This window comes from Acanthochromis polyacanthus, chromosome 9 (assembly GCF_021347895.1).
Source record: "Acanthochromis polyacanthus isolate Apoly-LR-REF ecotype Palm Island chromosome 9, KAUST_Apoly_ChrSc, whole genome shotgun sequence".
Classification (NCBI taxonomy): domain Eukaryota; kingdom Metazoa; phylum Chordata; class Actinopteri; family Pomacentridae; genus Acanthochromis; species Acanthochromis polyacanthus.
Window position 1 is genome coordinate 29,224,129 of NC_067121.1, and position 6,725 is coordinate 29,230,853.

General features: G+C 39.0%; 1 protein-coding gene across 1 annotated transcript in view; it reads right to left on the reverse strand.

Moving 5' to 3' along the window:
* pik3r2 (phosphoinositide-3-kinase, regulatory subunit 2 (beta)) overlaps positions 1-4,716 on the reverse strand; it is a 40,558-nt gene extending 35,842 nt beyond the window's left edge. Inside the window, exon 1 of the mRNA XM_051953547.1 lies at positions 4,453-4,716. The gene's annotated coding sequence lies outside the window, so the exon portion shown is untranslated. The remainder of the gene's footprint in view (positions 1-4,452) is intronic.
* Between the last annotated feature and the right edge of the window lie 2,009 nt (positions 4,717-6,725).

Genomic DNA, 6,725 nt, shown 5'->3' on the forward strand with positions numbered 1-6,725 from the left:
ATTACACATATTTCTGCCTGTCCACTGTTGCTCATCTTGGCCTTCTTGTCTATGTAGCTATGTTTTTTCTGTATCTGAAGCGTGTTTTTGAGAGTGTATTCTCTCTACGGTGTGCTTTGTTCATAGGGGCCACCACAATAACGGTGATTTTTTTTTTACTATTATCTGGCATTATCAGCCAAATAAATTAATATAAATAGGATAATTGGGAGATTGACAAATAATCAGCTCAGTAATCCATCACGTATATCCGTAGTGATATGAATACAGCCCTCAACAAGGTGAATGATAATGTTATGATATTAAGTTGTAGTAAATTACACATTTGCTAAGTGTCTGTATAACCGATATGGGAATCTCTGACAATGATTTGGGAAAAGATCCAATTGCGATTACAGTGAAAAATATTGTGATTTGATATGTATTGTAATTTTTACTGTGTAATAGATTTAAAACATGTGACGGAGCGTTAGTGCATTATATCCCCTCAAAAGCATGAGGAGCACAGTGTAAATTTGTACAACCACCATCATGTCAGTTTAAAACCAGAATCAGATGTGCTGCATAAGATACATCCTATATGCTAATTCCATTTTTCAATCAGGGATTTTGATTTTAAATTGATTAACTGTTCAGCCCTAATATACTGTCATACTGACCAACCCTGCTACACATTATTGTACATTATTAGAGTTTGTCTGACTGAATTTTAGAGGCTATATGTCACACACAACTTCAAAATGTTCTAAAACCTAGTTTGCCTACGACTTACCAGTCTACATATACACGATTCTGATTTATCGTTTAACAAGCTAATTTTGGCCCTAATGTCACACCAGGCAATTCATCAGTGTAGCTTCATATGGGTCAAGCCAAACTCTAGTACATTTTACATCAAACTTCAAATGATCCATAAGCAAAACACTAAAACATGCAGTTGTTGTGTAAACGTTCTTGTTCAAAAAAAAAAAAAAACAAGGAGAAAAGAAAGTTTAAAAATATTTTTTAAAACACCAAAAAAGTCGAGAGTTCCCCCTAAAATGCCATGTTTCTCTTGCTCCACCCCCTGATGACCACACCGAATCTAAAATAAAGCAGTTAAAATGAAACCTAAACCTCTTTTTTGGTAAAAAAAAAAATTCTTTCATTGATGTCTCTTGTAATGGTGGGAACATTTTGTTTAATCAACATAATATTTTAAATAATAACTATTAACCAGCAGGTAGAAGAAAACAGTGAATTATTTGATATGGTGTAATTAACATCATCAGTTTTCCAAAAGAATGGGAAGCACAAAACTATGTCTTCGCTTCTATTTTTCATATTTTTATGACATTGTCTCCCTTGACTAAATGTCTCATTCTCCCTCATATTACCAAGATAAGACAAATTCCTTTTACTTTTTTCCCCATCAGTCAGTTTGTCCTCTTGGTCAGCAGTAACAGTTAGCTATACATGTAACTTCTACTCATGAGAAAAAACTAAAATTAGTATGGATTTGCAAGCCTGTTACTGATTAAGGTAGTATGGTTAGCAAACAACAAAACATGGAATAAAAATGGTACCATTGATGTGTAAGCTGAGTCAATCAAGCCTTTGATAGTTTATTACCTATTATTGATGAATATGGAGCAGAAAACTGTAAAAGAGAAGGTCTATTTTTCAAAAATTGACCCTTGTATGGTAAATCTGAAAACCAACATGAAGCATACTTCAGCATGTATGTCAGATAATTTCTTTCTGCTAACAGCTACCAAAGCAGATGAGCGACTTTCTCTGCAGAGCTGAAGGTGTGTCGGCCATCTTTCACTTGTCACCTCATCATGAATCATGACTTTCAGGTCAACCTGCAGGTGCTACTTCATCTTTAAAGGTTAAAAGGGAAACCCATCTCTTAATAAAAAGAGCTTAAGAGTTGACAAATTTAAGAATATAGCCTTAGCTTGCTTTTGATACAGCTGTTTTCCTACTACCTGTCAAAGTGACTTTAAATCACTCAAATTCACTTTAAAATCACTGTACCTTGAAATATTGTATATTGAATTTTAATTGCATTTAGAATTTCTATAGATTTTAAAATTAGAAGTGTTTTTATGGTATCGTACAGCAGGTTTTTCAGAGTATATGCTAACCTTTCATGTTAATTTTACTAAGCTGCCTGTCTTTTTGTTATTTATGTTGTTGCATGTAAGCTGCTGAACATCTGAATTTCCCACGGGATTAATAAAGTATCTATCTAGCTATTTTAAAAGGATTGCACTGACATACTGCAAGGTTACAGGTTGCTCTCTGCCTCCGTGTCTGTGTCCACATTTTTCTGTTGTCTTTAAGTAGCTTCCAATAAGGCATAAAATTCAGACATTTACGTCGACACGGAGTAATTCCAGCATTTGTGTCGGGTATGTGCTGGCCCTTTACGGCCCTGCTGGGGAAGAACTGACTACAGAGCGTCCATGCATGCAGCCTGGCCTCGGGCCATCTGTCCACATGGATCTGAAAAATCTGCTGCGCCACAGGCAGGGAGGACAGGCCAACAACACTGGAGCCTGTGAGGACTTATTTTTCAGCCTAAAATGGAAGCTTAGGTGTTTTATGATTTTTTAAAGTTACGCTCACTTGAATTCTATCTGCCATCAACGAAGCTGAAAAAGCTCACTTTGCCAAACAGAAACATCTGCTGGATTATTCAGCACTGAGACGGCGTTGTTCTGAAAAGTCCACCGTGCCACAAGGCTCCACAGTTCAAGACCGCATTTGTCAGAAGATATAAGAGGCCAATCTTTAACCAGCTTAATATGCTACCTTAAATTCATTCAATTTTAACATTTTCACACCAACAATGAAATAAAACCTGATCAAGCACCCCTTGAATGCATCACAGACCCTTTTTAACATCTACTAAGTTGTAAATGAGCTGTTTCTTTTACCTAGATGACTGCATTTGCCCCAATCATAGAAATAAATGCATAAAACTGAACTCAAACTAACTATCTGGCCTTAACATGGTAATACGCAGGCAGCAAACAGCAGACTCCGTTACAACACAAACCAAACACAAATCTGATCAAATACTAATCCCACCGAGACACACGCGGATTAATAAGGAGCTGGTTTTACTTGGTTGGTGATGCAATAATTCAAATTAAATGCCACCTTCAGCACTTGTCTGGCTGTTTATCACTTTAAAGTCTGACACAATCAAGATATTTTATGGCACGCTTCTTATTCGTGAACGGTAGGAAGAAGCAGTCAATAAGTGGGCAACATGTGGCCAAATAGAGGCGGGGGGCGGTAGGTAAAGACTGCAAATAGGATGATTTATGTCTCTGGGAATTTGGGAAAGCCGTATTTTGATTAGTTAGCAGATGTTTCGGTGTGAATCACAGCCCGGAGTGTGCTGCGTTTCCATTGGCGCCACAACCAAACCCTCCTTGAGGCCTTATTCTGCTGCTATTTTGATCAAATAACACCATTTCAGTTTTACTGGGTCCCCCAAGCTTGCAGGACATATAACCAAAATAACCACAGCTATACTGCGTGTGGTGGAACTTGGAAGTTTCTGCAGCCCCTCTGAGAGGTGACACTTGGCATTTGCCGACGCTGCACTTTCTTTTGGGGGCTTTTGAACTGAAACGAGTATTATGAAACATTTAGGAAGAATAAAAAGAGGGAAGGTTTTTGCCACAAGTCATGCTTCAACACCGATTAAAAAAAAATGGACGGCTGACATTTGGTTGCATAATGCTGGATTCAGTAATTACAAGCTTAGAGAGAGGGGGTCTCCACACAGCTGATTTTACAATTTCCATTAACTCCTTCATGTATGGCAAATCCTAAAGCCAGGGATGTAACACACCCATCTTGTCAGGCCTTAAAGCTATGTGAGGCCTCCACTCTGCATGGTCTCCCGTAGTTTCTAATGTAAAGACACTGTGGTATGCATTTACTACTGTTACATACACAGGACACACACTGCAACATTTCTTATCACTAAACACAACTTTTCCAACATATTAAACATTTAAATTTAAGCATTAAGATAAAAAATGTGCTCTAAAGAAACTTCAGGTGCGACTAGCTAGTTAGTTTAAAAAGTCATTTCTGCAATATTCACGCAAAAATGTACAAAAATAATGTGAAAAGAGGAAAAAAGTAGCCAAAAAGCAGCTTAATAATAGTGTCACTGTAACTTAACGGGCTCAGCTTTGGATACACTGTCGACAAGCACCGAGCAACACGCTGCAAGACTGCTAAAAGATTTCATACTGCGCAAAAACATGAAAGTAGCAGGAAAAAGTCCGCGTTTTAAAGTTTAAAACTACTACAGTAAGTCGGCGGCGTGTACATGTGAACGTGAAGCACACTTGCTGCGCCTCCACCATTTTCCAGTACAGTGGGCTGCTGCCTCGCTGTACTGGAAATGTGCAATAACTTTGGGGAAAAAAAACTCACCCGCGGATATTTCTTGACTCTTCTCACTTTTGGCTCCCGGAGCTTTTCTCAACGCGTCAAAGCAGCCGACGAAGAGTCCGTGTGGAGCTTTTATCTGCACTCGGCGGCTCCTCGGTGCGCGTTAAACTTGTGGCAAAAACCTCTGGCTCACTTCTTCACTTCGCCGTCTTTCTCTCGCTCTGTCTTTCTTTTCCCGTTCATAACTCCCTGCTCTCGCACACAGCCATTTTCCAGCTCAGCACGGCGCAGGGAAAGAAGAGTGCGTGGGAACTAATATGAGGAGGGCGGAAAGTGACGAAGCCGAGCGGAAAAGTCCGAACGATTAGCGAGGGGTCACCGAATGGCCTCGGAGCAGAATAGAAATCTGAACCCGGCTATCTTAACCCTTTTTTTCCCTTTCCTTTTTATTTTTTTTCAACCAAAATCGTAGACTTTAAAGCTGTCGTTTATTGCAAAGAGTCCAGTTCCTATGAAAAGGGGAAAGTGCTGAACCACATGTTAAATCCGTGTCTAATCCCGCGGTGGGTTAAATAGGGACATCGTCTCATATTGAATTCCAATCCCATTTTCATACAATCCACATCTCACTTTTCTCCAAAGCTTAAATTCCTGTCCGGCTCATCTGCTTCCAGCTTTGTGAGTAGATTACATTTAACGTGGGAGGATGTTAAGAATTTAGGGGGCAAAAATATGTATTTTATTACAAATCTAATATATAATCATACACTCAACAAAAATATAAATGCAACACTTTTGTTTTGCTCCCATTTTTTATGAGATGAACACAAAGATCTAAAACTTTTTCCACATACACAATATCACCATTTCTCTCAAATATTTTTCACAAATCTGTCTAAATCTGTGATAGTGAGCTCTTCTCCTTTGCCGAGATAATCCATCCCACCTCACAGGTGTGCCATATCAAGATGCTGATTAGACACCATGATTAGTGCACAGGTGTGCCTTAGACTGCCCACAATAAAAGGTCACTCTGAAAGGTGCAGTTTTATCACACAGCACAATGCCACAGATGTGGCAAGATTTGAGGGAGCGTGCAATTGGCATGCTGACAGCAGGAATGTCAACCAGAGCTGTTGCTCATGTATTGAATGTTCATTTCTCTACCATAAGCCGTCTCCAAAGGCGTTTCAGGGAATTTGGTAGTTCTCTTCATGGATGAATCCCGGTTTACACTGTTCAGGGCAGATGGCAGACAGCGTGTGTGCCGTCCTGTGGGTGAGCAGTTTTCTGATGTCAGTGTTGTGGATGGAGTGGCCCATGGTGGCGGTGGGGTTATGGTATGGGCAGGCGTCTGTTATGGACCAAGAACACAGGTGCATTTTATTGATGGCATTGTGAATGCACAGAGATACCGTGACGAGATCCTGAGGCCCATTGTTGTGCCATACATCCAAGAACATCACCTCATGTTGCAGCAGGATAATGCACGGCCCCATGTTGCAAGGATCTGTACACAATTCTTGGAAGTTGAAAACGTCCCAGTTCTTGCATGGCCAGCATACTCACCGGACATGTCACCCATTGAGCATGCTTGGGATGCTCTGGATCGGCGTATACAACAGCGTGTACCAGTTCTCGCCAATATCCAGACACTTCACACAGCCATTGAAGAGGAGTGGACCCCCCAATAAAACAAAACTGCACCTTTCAGAGTGGTCTTTTATTGTGGGCAGTCTAAGGCACACCTGTGCACTAATCATGGTGTCTAATCAGCATCTTGATATGGCACACCTGTGAGGTGGGATGGATTATCTCAGCAAAGGAGAAGTGCTCACTATCACAGATTGAGACAGATTTGTGAACAAAATTTTAGAGAAATGGTGATAATGTGTATGTGGAAAAAGTTTTAGATCTTTGAGTTCATCTCATAAAAAATGGGAGCAAAAACAAAAGTGTTGCATTTACATTTTGTTGAGTGTACCTTGTATATAAACACTACTGTTGTCCTCAGTTACAGCACCAAAAAAATATTGTTCCTTTGTGTGAAAAAAAAATCAAAAATTTTACTAAATTTATAAAAATGTGAAAAATCCTTAAGTTTCCCTTAAAGTTTTTTTTTTTAAATCCCCAAATTTGGCAAGAAAAAAATAAAAATTGTAAATATTTTCAAAAAATGAATAAAAAAATCTCACAAAAAATAATCCTAAAAATATCTAAAGTGATTCCATATATATCAGTAAATGTTCTAATATTTTCTTTAAGAACATTCAGAAAAAAGTCAACCAAAATCCAACTTGTCAAGATCTAGAGAT